The following is a 12,500-nucleotide window of genomic DNA, read 5'->3' on the forward strand; positions in this document are numbered from 1 at the left end:
CCAATCCGTCAATATTATGTTGTTGTTGTTATTGCAGGTTTTTGTTGTTTTCATTGTTATTATTGATTTTGATGGTGATGGTCGTCTTACTGGTCATAAGACATAGTGTAGTAATATTGTATAGATTGATGCAAGTATTTAAAATGTCATTAAAAGCCATACCAACTCCTCTATCCTTTTTCAGTGTATCTTTCTCATTCACTCTATGAAGTTGCCATATATATTCACACACACACACACACAGGTGTGTATATATATATATATATATATATAATATTATATATAATATATAATACAGCATGAGCTGAAACTAGAATCAATCAATCAATATGTATATAATATGTATATATATATATTATATATAATATATATATATATATAATATATATATATATATACATATTATATATAATATTATATATATATGTATACATATATATATATGATATATATATATATATATATTATAATATTATATATATATATATATATTCAACCAAATTTCTATCCAGTTTTCAGATTTTATTTTTAAATTTTTACAATTTTACACTAGAAGTAACAAAATAATATATGCAGTTTTTTTCATATACGGGCAGTATATTTTCTTAATGTTCACTTCCTTCAAACAAATGTTTATACAGTAGTAGTAGTAGTAGTAGTTGTAGTAACATTAACAAACATTCAGTAATGTTAGTTAATGCTATATCTACTACTACTACTACTACTACCACATAAATGATTATCTGAAGATTGTTAATAACAAGAAAAGAGTTTGCTTATATTCGAAAATATTGTATATTTTATTTTGTTACTTCTAATATTGTAAAATTGTAAAAATCAGGCTATATTGGAATTTGATTGACTAATATATTATCTCTATTATCTATATGCGCTTTTACAAGCCATATTTTTTCTGCATTTGCCATCTCTGAAGATCACATGGTGTTTAGTAACTGCGCTGTTATCTAATACCCTGTGTGAAACTGATTGGTAAAATAGGTTGAAATGGATATATATAATATTATGCATTTTATGTGTGTGTGTGTGTGTATTAGGTGTGTGTGTGGGTGTTCCATTGTATTTCCTCTCTCTTTCTCTCTTCCCCCACCCATGTATCCACCTCTTGCAATTTTATATTGATTCTATTTTTTGGTTTTCTCTGTTTCTTTTACTTTACAACGTCCTCCCCAATTTGCCCCACCCGTCTCTTCTCTCATGCCAGAGAGAGAGAGAGAGAATCAGACAGACATAGATATATAGATTGATATGTAGATGGGGAGAAGCGAAACAGACAGACAGACAGACAGGCGGCTAAATAGTGACATTTAATGCTGCCCAGTTTTTAGTGCAACAGTTCGATTCTGCCACTCCCCACCCATCATCATCACCACCCTTGAAATGCTGCAACAATAATATTATTATATAATATAATAAAATTAGTGATTGTTACAAACATATCAAAATAATAATAATAATTATGATTTTTCTAATTTTGGCTCAAGGCCAAAAATAATAACAATAATAATAATAATTGTAATAATGATGATAATAATAATGGTAAAGCAGTTTACACTGTGGGTAGAGTGTCAATAATTATTGACTGATTTGTAAAACAAACTAATTAAAATATTTAATTATTGGTATTTGATGACTGACTGATGATACACAGTTAGATGGACATTGAATTGAATGTGTTGAGGGAGAGGTAATAATCTGACAAAATAAAAAAAATTGAAAATTGAAATAAATATTAACTTAATAAAAAATAATTTAATGGAGAGCAAATTTTTAAATAAAATAATTAAATCCATGCAATTCAATTTTAATTGGTCTCTAGTCTGCAATAATAATAACTACCTTCGTTACCACTGGAAATGACCTTTAGTGGCTATATTTGTTGGTAATTGATAATAATTAATTACAGTAATTAGCAGGACTTGTGGAAATTCCCTTGATTTTATAAAAAAAAAGTTTTGTGTTTTAATGCATAAATTTATAGATTTTTGTAAAAACTGTTTGATTATGTGAAATATATCTGTTATGACATTGATGTTGTTCCATAGGTTAAGATTGTTGAAGGGACAACGCTTGAATGAAAAATGCCATGATAAGTTGAACAAGGATGATGATAATAATAATTATAATAATGGCTTCAAACTTTGGCACAGGGCCAATAGTTTTTGAGGGGAGGGGTAAGTTGATTACATTGACTCCTGTTCCTGATTGGTACTTATTTTATCAATCCTTAAAGGATGAAAGACAAAGTCAAACTGTAGTACTACTAAACACTTTGTCTGACATATTAACGATTCTTTCAGCTTGCAGCCTTAATAAAACTAACTATTTATAGTGAAATAGTTTTAACTGCTATTTCTAAATTTTGGTATGTGGTGAAGCAAATTTTTGCTGAACCCTAATTATAATTATACTCATATTTATAGAATTTTATGTATAAGTTTACCAATTATGTTTCTTTTAGCATACCAAACTACTTGGTAAAATTATTAATTAATTATTAATTAATTAATTAATTTTACCCTTTATTAATATTATACATATATACACACACACATATGCATATATATATATGTATATATACACACATATATGAATAGAAGCACAAGAATGTACATGTATATAATGTTTGAAAAGTATATATGTTTAGAAAAAATTGATCAAACAAAAATTTAATAGTAATTATTTAACTACTTAAAATTATAATTTTTCTGTGGAGTGGGAGAGGACTTGAAACCAAATTAATTTTAAAGAACACACACAATTTTTATAATTGATATATACTATTTTTTTAAATTTAATTCTTTTTTCCAGTCACAAGAATTATTTTTGTTGTTGTTGTATTCATGAGAGCAACAAGGTGATAGAATAGTTAGAAAAATGCTTTACAGTATTCAGTTTGGCTCTTTGCATTCTGAGTTCAAATCCTGCTGAGGTTAACTTTGCTTTTCTTTCACCCAGCATTGATAAACCAGTTAAATACTAGGATTGCTGTAATAGACTAACTGTCTTCTCCCTAGAATTGCTGGCCTTGTGCAAAAATTTTAAACCATTAATATTATTATTGTTGTTGTTATTGGTCAGTGAGCTAGCAGAATCATTAGCACGCCAGGAAAAAATATTTAACGGGATTTCATCTGCGTTTATGTTTTGAGTTCAAATTCTGCCAAGGTTGATTTTGCCTGTCAGGGTCAAGAAAATAAAGTACCAGTTGAGTACTGGGGTCGATGTAATCGACTTATCCCTTCTCCCGAAATTGCTGGCATTCTGCTAAAATTTTAAACCATAATTATTATTATCATTATTATTATTATTAAGGCAGTGAGCTGGTAGAATCAGTACCACACTGGACAAAATGCTTAGCGGTATTTCACCCAACGTTCAAATTCCACCAAGGTCAAACTTGACTTTCATCCTTTCAGGGTTGATAAAATTAGAACCAGTTACACACTGGGATTGATGTAATTGACTTAATCTCTTCCCCAAAAATTCGAGGCCTTGTGCTCCCAGTAGAGAAGATTATTATCATTATTATTATTATTATTATTATTATTATTATTATTAGGCAGCAACGAAGCAGAATTGCACCCTGGATGAAATATTTGGTGACGTTTCTTCCAGTTGTTATGTTCTTGGTTCAAATTCTGCCAAGGTAGACTTTGCCTTTAGTCTTTTCAGGCTCGATGAAATTAGTACCAGTTGATTACTGGGGGTTGGTGTAATTGATTTATTTCCTCCTCCTTTAAAATTGCTGGCATTGTACCAAAATTTTAAACCATTATTATTATTATTCTTATTATTATTATTGAGATTATTATTATTTTTATTGATATTGATGTTGTTGTTATACATCTTGTTTGTTATGTTTTTTTTTGTTTTCATTCTGAAAGCATTCCTTAATTAATTAACTGGTTAATTAAATTAAACAATTACTTCTTGTAATATTCTTCTTTTGGTGTCTTTTTCATGATTATTTTGATCAGAAGTCATATGAGGTCACAGTTGACCAAAGCTAATATTTTTTCCATTTTTAAAAGTTCTTTTGGAACAGTGAATCATGAAGCACATAAGGCTATAACAGTTAGCATATAAGTAATAGATTGATAAGCTGTTTGGATAGAAAAAGCCTCAAAAAACTGTTGGAGATGTCGGTTCATCTTCCACAAACAACCTTCAACTTTTTCTATTCAAACACTTTTATAACCAAATATTTACTTGCTATTCTTTGTAGCTTTATGTGCTTCAAGATCCACTGTTCCGAAAGGAGAATTATTTCACATTCTACCAAAAGTTTACAAATTGTTATATTTTGTTTTTGTTTTTTAATTATTACAAAATTCTGACATTGAGTTGTAGGTTAGCATCACCACCACTACCAGACACCATGCGGTCTACAAACATTATTATTGTTCTTAACATGGAAATCATTGTTAGAACGTCAGAACACTGTATTGACTGAGTTGGTGGAGGCGGACTTGTAGAATTGATGGAGCATCCAGGGAGGTAGACAGGTAGAATCAATAATGCATCAGGAGAGGTGAAGTGGTAGAATCGGTGGAGCATCATTAGAGGTGGGCTGTCAGAATTGGTGGCACATGTGGGGAGATGGTGTAGTAAAATCAGTGGAGCATTCAGGGAGGTGGTCTGGAAGAACTTGTAAGAGAAAATGCCCGTGATGTATTTTAGTTTCTCAGAACATAAAGTGCTACATATTTACATTTGATGGATATTTGTCCTCATCTTGTTAACTCAATGTTTTGTCTGATGAGGACAAATATCCATCAAATGTAAATAATGTACATAATTCCTCATCTCTTAAATATAGAAGTATAAAGTGCTACAGTTTAAAAAAAAAAATAATAATGAAATTATTGTATACAGTGCTCAGGTGCACCACAACTTGTCAGAAAGTGCGTATAAAGTATATGCAGTAATGTACAAATGTCTGGAAAGCGAACAATGTATGAGTCAGATACATGCTTGTGTCTGTATGGAGGGGAGAAAATCAGGTGTAGTGTTGGCGAATCTCAGAAAGCATGGAAGTTTTGAAGGATGCAGTGCTCCGACAATTAACAACTGATGCCGGCAGTTTGTTCCATGCTTCAGCAACTCTCAGCGTGAAAAAATGTTTCCTAAATCATGGGAGCTGTGCTGTTTTCTGACTTTGTAAATATGTCCACGGGTGGAGTTTGAAAAGGTGCCCAGAGTTATCGTTTGTGAGATGGTTAATAATTTTATGGGCGTCTGCCAAGTAAGCTGCCAGACGTCGGAGTTATGAGTTCAAATCTCACCAGGTTAGAAATTGCTTTTAATGATTCTGGGGATGATAAATTTGAAGAACAACACAGTTAATTACTACTAAATATGTAATCAACTCTTTCCTTTCTCTTACTCCGACAATTTATTGCGACCTGAAACCAAAGTAGAGAAAATATTATTTAAGTCATAAGAGAGGCAGAATAAATACTTACTCTCTTTTACTTGTTTCAATCATTTGACTGCGGCCATGCTGGAGCACCACCTTTAGTCGAGCAAATCAACCCCGGAACTTATTCTTTGTAAGCCCAGTACTTATTCTATTGGTCTCTTTGGCCGAACCGCTAAGTGACGGGGACGTAAACACACCAGCATCGGTTGTCAAGCAATGCTAGGGGGACAAACACAGACACACACACACACATATATATATACATACATATACAACAGGTTTCTTTCAGTTTCCGTCTACCAAATCCACTCACAAGGCATTGGTCGGCCCAGGGCTATAGCAGAAGACACTTGCCCAAGATGCCACGCAGTTGGACTGAACCTGGAACCATGTGGTTGGTTAGCAAGCTACTTACCACACAGCCACTCCTGCGCCTATGACATTTTTTCCAACTCTTTATGATCTTGGTTCAAATTTCATCAAAACTGACTTTGCTTTTCATTTTTGAACGGTCCAATGCCATTGACTACTCCTAAACAGGCTTTGTGACTATAGACGCAGGAGTGGCTGTGTGGTAAGTAGCTTGCTTACCAACCACATAATTCTGGGTTAGTCCTACAGCATGGCACCTTGGGCCAACCAAAGCTTTGTGAGTGGATTTGGCAGAAGGAAACTGAAAGAAGCCTGCCGTATATGCGTGTGTGTGTATATGTTTATGTGTCTGTGTTTATATCTCCAACATCACTTGACAACTGATGGTGGTATGTTTACGTCCCCATAACTTAGTGGTTCAGCAAAAGAGACTGATAGAATAAGTACTAGGCTTACAAAGAATAAGTCCTGGGGTCGATTTGCTCAACTAAAGGCGGTGCTCCAGCATCTCTGCAGGTAAATGACTGAAACAGGTAAAAGAAAGAATAAGAAAAGTAGATAATAAATTTGAAGGAGAGGGTCTCGTTGACTACATCGACCGAAATACTCCATAAGTACTTATTTTATTGACCCCTAAAAGGACCTAAGCTGTATTTGAACTTAGAATGTAAAACCAGACAAAATGCTGCTAAAACATTTTGACCAGTGCACTTCAGTCAGTTCCCTGCATTATTATTAATAATAATAATAATACTTTTTACTAGAAGCACAAGACCTGAAATTTGTGGGGAGGGGACTTGGCAATTACATTGATCCTAATGTTTCACTGGTACTTGATTTATTGACCCCGAAAGGATGAAAAGTAAAGTCAACCTCGGCGGGGTTGAACTCATTACATAGCGGCAGACGAAATACTGCTAAGCATTTCGTCAGACATGCTAAGGATTTTGCCAGCTCACCGCCTTAGTAATAATAATAATAATAATAATCCTTTCAACTGGAAGAACAAGGTGTCAGACTTATGGAGAAGAGACTAGGCATTTACATCAACTCCAGTATTTTACAGTTACTTAATTTATCAACGCCAAAAGGATGAAATGCAAAGTCAACCTTGGACGGATTTGAATTCAGAATGTAGCGGCAGACAAAATACCGCTAAGCATTTTGCCCCATGTGCTAACAATTCTGCCAACTCGCTACCTTGATGATAATAATAATGATAATCTTTCTACTGTAGATGCAAGGCCCAAAATTTTGGAGGATTGAGCCAAGTTTTAGAAATGTCAGAGAAATCGGAATTGACATGAGAGCAGAGCAAAGCCAAAAAATTGCTCTGCTGGGGACAGCTAGGATTTTGAGATTGGTACTTGGATGTTGAATTCACAACCAAGTAGTAAGGTTTATAATGTGCAGAAAGGGACCTTGTGAGACCTCTGACAACAGGCTGCTGTCCGCTCTCAAGCAAACAAGCCCAAGCACTCTGAAAAGTAAAACAATAATAATGAGCACTCAGAGAGTGCAAATCTCCACCAAGGCAACACCAACGTCCTCTCAGCGATTAGCCAGAGATGATTTTTTTTAAATGAGAATATCTGAAATAAACTTGAATGCTCTCACAAACGATTATACTAAAAATGAACCTGACGGCTCTCAAAAATTAAATAAAAAAACAAAAATAATCCAGGATCCTTATCTGGTACCAGATTGATCCCAAAATTTAATCAGTTTGTGCCAGTCATGAGGCCAAACATCCCTGAAAATTTCATCCAAATCCATCCTGTGGTTCTTGAGATATCTTTGTCCATAGATAAAGAAGCAAACAAACACGACTGAAAAACAATTCTCTGCCTTTGCTAAGGTAGAGGTAATAATAATAATAATTGTTTATAATTTTTGATTTATGATGTTTAGGTTAAAGTACCACTTGATAAATGGTAAGATAACAGAGAGTGGGATGCTGCCCCACAGTACATTTGATATAATGTGGGTGAGAGTGGGGAAATTAGCATGGTTAAATGATACACACTCTAGATGTAGGCTGGTGGCAAGGACTGGAGGGAAAACATCAGAGTAATGCGAGGTTACCTCCCCTGTTTTTTAGTCTTGTTTATGTTGTGATTGTTGATCTGTTTTATTCCATGCAACCCACATAAATACACACTGTTTGTTGTTTTTCTGTGCATTTCATGTTTGTACTGTCTCCAGTGTCCCAGGCTCTTGTGGCCACTGAATGAAATCATCATTATTATAATAATGATAATGAAATTATTGTATACAGTGCTCAGGTGCACCACAACCTGTCAGAAAGTGCATATAAAGTACATGCAGTAATGTAGAAATGTCTGGAAAGCGAACAATGTATGAGTCAGATACATGCTTGTGTGTGTATGGAAGGGAGAATTATGGTTATTGTAATTTGCTTGAAGCATTGCAATATATGTAAATGATATAAATGCGAATAATATCTGTGAGCATTGCTGGTGAGAAGTTAGGCAACATATATAAGGTGATGTAAATAAATGAAAACAAAATATTTTGCATTATCTTACATAGAGTGTATAATGGGTCTATAATATTTTGGTAATCTTTCAAATAGAAAGAAAATACTTGATGAGAAAAGTGTTGTAACAACACATTTCTCTGAACTTTTTGGTTATTTTCTGTCTTCCATTTGAAAAGAGGAATCTTTCCCGAAATGTTATGGGATAATCAAACAGTATATGTAAGATAATACAATATTTTTCACTCGCATTTATTGCCATCTTACTTATTTTTCCAAACTCTTAAGTATTGCACACAGGTTTTTCAGACATATATATCATTTTTGGAGCAATGGATCTCAAAGCACATAAAACTATAAATAATAGCATGTAAATATTAAGCTGAAAAGCCCTTTTGGATAGAAAATGTCAAAGCCATCTTACTCACCAGGACACCACATGCCTCTCTCCCCTCTGTACTTTTTCAGTCTACAACCATCAGCCTAGAATAGTCTCACTTTCTGAAGCCTTTAACTTTTTTTTATCCAAGAGGGTTTTACGCCCCAATATTTACATCCTATTATTTATAGCATTTTCGTTCTTTGAGGTCCACTGTTCTGAAATAGAATTATTTCCTGTTCTCTCAAATGTTTATAAATCCGCATTATAATCATAATATCAGTGACATAAATCTTTTAACGTCCGCTTTCCATGCTAGCATGGGTTGGACGATATGACTGAGGTCTGGCAAACCAGATGACTGCACCAGCCTGCCAGATCAGATTGGAGTCTGGTGCGGCCATCTGGTTTGCCAGACCTCAGTCATATCATCCAACCCATGCTAGCATGGAAAGTGGATGTTAAACGATAATGATGTGGTTTCAATTCCTGGACCGGGCGACGCGTTGTGTTCTCGAGCAAAACACTTCATTTCACATTACTCCAGTCCACTCAGCTGGCAAAAAACAGTAACGCTGTGGTGGCTGGCGTCCCATCCAGCTGGGGAACACATATGCCATAGAAACCAGGAAACCATTCCCATGAGCCTGGCTAGGCTTTAAAAGGGCGCATTTTATTTTTATATATACAAGACAAAGCAACTGGTTGCAAGGGTAGATCTTAAATCCCGATCATTCTGATTGTGTTTTGTATAACTGGAACACCAAAGCATAAAAAAAATATATTTTTCAGAAATTTGGCTTCAGATACACTGATGTCTGTATGGGAAAATTGGGACATGAAGAAAACGAAGATGATGATGATGATGAGGATTCAAGTTTTTGCACCAAAATATTCAATGGTCCATTTAAAGTACAAAGGATACATATTGACACTTTAGACTGCTCAGCCATTATGACATGTTAATGGCAAGGATTTTTCACACAGGTCAAAAAGTAATCAATAATTAATCCATTTTTGTGTATGCTGAGAGCTGCATGGTTTAACTACTACAGAGTACAAGGTGTAAAGTACGTTTATTGAGGATATGAATGTAACTTTGGTTACAATTGTAACACACACACACACGTAATCATTATCATTATTTCAATGTCCAGTTTTTTCACTGTACCATGGGGTCAGATGAGACTTATTGAGAGATTCTAAGTTTTTCTACAGTCATATGCCCTTCTTTTGTCAACTTTCATCTCCAAGATATACACACATACATATACGATGTATATATATATATATATTGGCCTGCTCGCTTAGCCAGCAGGGTGGCATCATTTGAAGGCTAAAACAATGCGAAGCGCATTGTCACCAGCGATGTGTAACAACATCCGTTAGCCTGGTCAGTCACGGTGATCACGGTCACAGTGATATATATATATATATATATATATATATATAATATATATATATATTATATATATATATACATGCATATATATATATATATATACATGCATATATATATATATACATGCATATATATATATATATATATATAATATATATATATATATATATACATGTATATATATATATATATATACATGCATATATATATATATATATACATGCATATATATATATATATATTTATACACACACATATATATATATGTATATACATACATATACACACACACCCATGTACATATATATATATAGAGAGAGATAGATAGAAAAGTAGGGAATATAATTCCAAAACTTACTGGGAAAAATTCAATTTAACAATTCTAAATCAAATTTCACAATATATAATATATGTATATAATTTAGAGAAAACAATTAAGCAATTCAATAGTGAAAGACGTTATTCACACCATATAGAATAGATATACTATAAAAACCTTATTCTAAAAATCAATAAAGTACATAAACCATAAATAGTAAATACTAGTAGTAGTACTACTACTACTTACTATTTATTGTTTATGTACTTTATTGATTTTTAGAATAAGGTTTTTATAGTATATCTATTCTATATGGTGTGAATAACGTCTTTCACTATTGAATTGCTCAATAGAAGTTTTTTCTCTAAATTATATATATATACATATAAATGTATACAAATTCTCCACTTGGAATGACCAAGTTTAAAAACTGCTGGATCTCACTCATAAGGGAATTTTACACTGTGTATAAACTCTACATTTGGAAGGATGCATTTTAAATTCTGTTGGACTTTTGGACTTTACCCATAGAGTATTGGAATCTTACATATATACCATTCTGCCTAAAAAATGGATCTACAACTTCAGTATCCCTACATATCTCACATCTATTTTCTTTCCTCCACCTCACTCTGTGTTTTGTATCACATCTAAACTAACTATGACTTAACCATCCTCTCACACTGTCTCTGATGAAGGGATGTAATTAATAAATATCCTGGAAACAGCTGTAAGACCTATCTATAAATGTTCTATCTTCACAGCCTTAGTTTCTTATCTCATTATGCAAAAAATTCTTATATATATATATATATATATATAAGCAAAGTTGCTAGTTTAAAAAATCCTTATAAGAGATGAAAGTACTAACTATACTGAGAAGCAATGTTTATCACCGCATCAATATGGCTGTTTGATGTTACTACCGTTTTTAACCCTTGGAAGCGCCTCCTGCAGCTGGCTATTCGATGCAATCTGCACTTGATATATATTGCAAGCCGAGGAGTGAACCCCTACCATCTTCTAGCAGACAATGGGATCACCAGACTGAATGGTTTCAAGCTATTTGTATCCATCCTCAATGGGGAACACCCATCTGCTAGAGATAGCAGGAATTCACTCCATCTCGCAGTATATAGAAAACCAAGTGACAATCAGTCACTGATCATGCAACAAGCAAAGTAGCCCGTTAGAAAATATGATGGGACCCTCCCGTTGAAGATAGCATGTCAGAGTTCAGCTTTTGCCAAATGAAACACACAAATGATTTGTTTATTGTGATCAAATGTATGTACTGTACACTAGCTCACTCCCTCTTTCAAATCGATGTTACCTGAACCAGTGAAAGGTATACTATGCATCAGGTGTCAAAGTAATTGCAGAGCAATGTGAGAATATATACACATCTATACATGTACATACCTGCACGGCTTACACACGTGTGTATTAATTATGTAACCAGAAAGAATTGAAGAGCTGAGTTAAGATATTGAAAGACAGACAGTCATGTAGATAGATACAGAGGTTGACATATAGAGAAAGACAGGTAGATAGTTAGTTAAGTGAATAGACAGGTAGATAAATAAATAGTAACAGCTAAATAGACAGGTAGGCTAACAAATAGATTAATAGACAAATGGATGGATAGATATGTAGGCACTCTCCAAATTGACATTGCCTGAACAGGCGTACGGTGTATCACGCATCAGGTGTTAAAGTGATTGCAGAGCAATTTGAGATGAAGTGTTTTGCTCAAGAACACAATACACCACTCAGTCTAGGAGTATAAATCACAGCACATTAGTAAAAGTTCCACAACAGGAAGTTCTTAATAGTTGCAATGTGAACAGGTAGACTCCTGGAAGAAGCAGAAGGTAAGTCTGTAGTGTTAATATGACATTGTTTGGTAGGTAGATAAAAGTTACCACAGGTAAAAATCTTGGGATTGAAAGAGGAAAGGTTTGCAGATTTATCTTTACAGCTGTTTCAAGAATAGTTGTGTAATTGTTGCAGTTCTCTACATGTTGCCTGCATACAAAGTTTTGTGGCAACCTATTCCATCTTCAGAGGTTAATGGATTGAAAC

At 33.6% G+C, this 12,500-nt stretch overlaps 1 long non-coding RNA gene across 2 annotated transcripts in view; it reads left to right on the plus strand.

The window, feature by feature from the left end:
* Positions 1-6,343, plus strand: part of LOC118766318 — an 8,209-nt gene extending 1,866 nt beyond the window's left edge. The window contains exons 2-3 of one of the 2 annotated variants that reach the window (XR_005002243.1): positions 3,212-3,219; positions 6,332-6,343. This is a non-coding gene — a long non-coding RNA (uncharacterized LOC118766318). Of the gene's footprint in view, positions 1-3,211; positions 3,226-5,802; positions 5,814-6,331 lie in introns of those variants that run through there. The other variant, XR_005002242.1, reaches the window with a different exon arrangement.
* Positions 6,344-12,500: the final 6,157 nt, after the last annotated feature.

Source organism: Octopus sinensis, linkage group LG15 (assembly GCF_006345805.1).
Source record: "Octopus sinensis linkage group LG15, ASM634580v1, whole genome shotgun sequence".
Taxonomy (NCBI): Eukaryota; Metazoa; Mollusca; class Cephalopoda; order Octopoda; family Octopodidae; genus Octopus; species Octopus sinensis.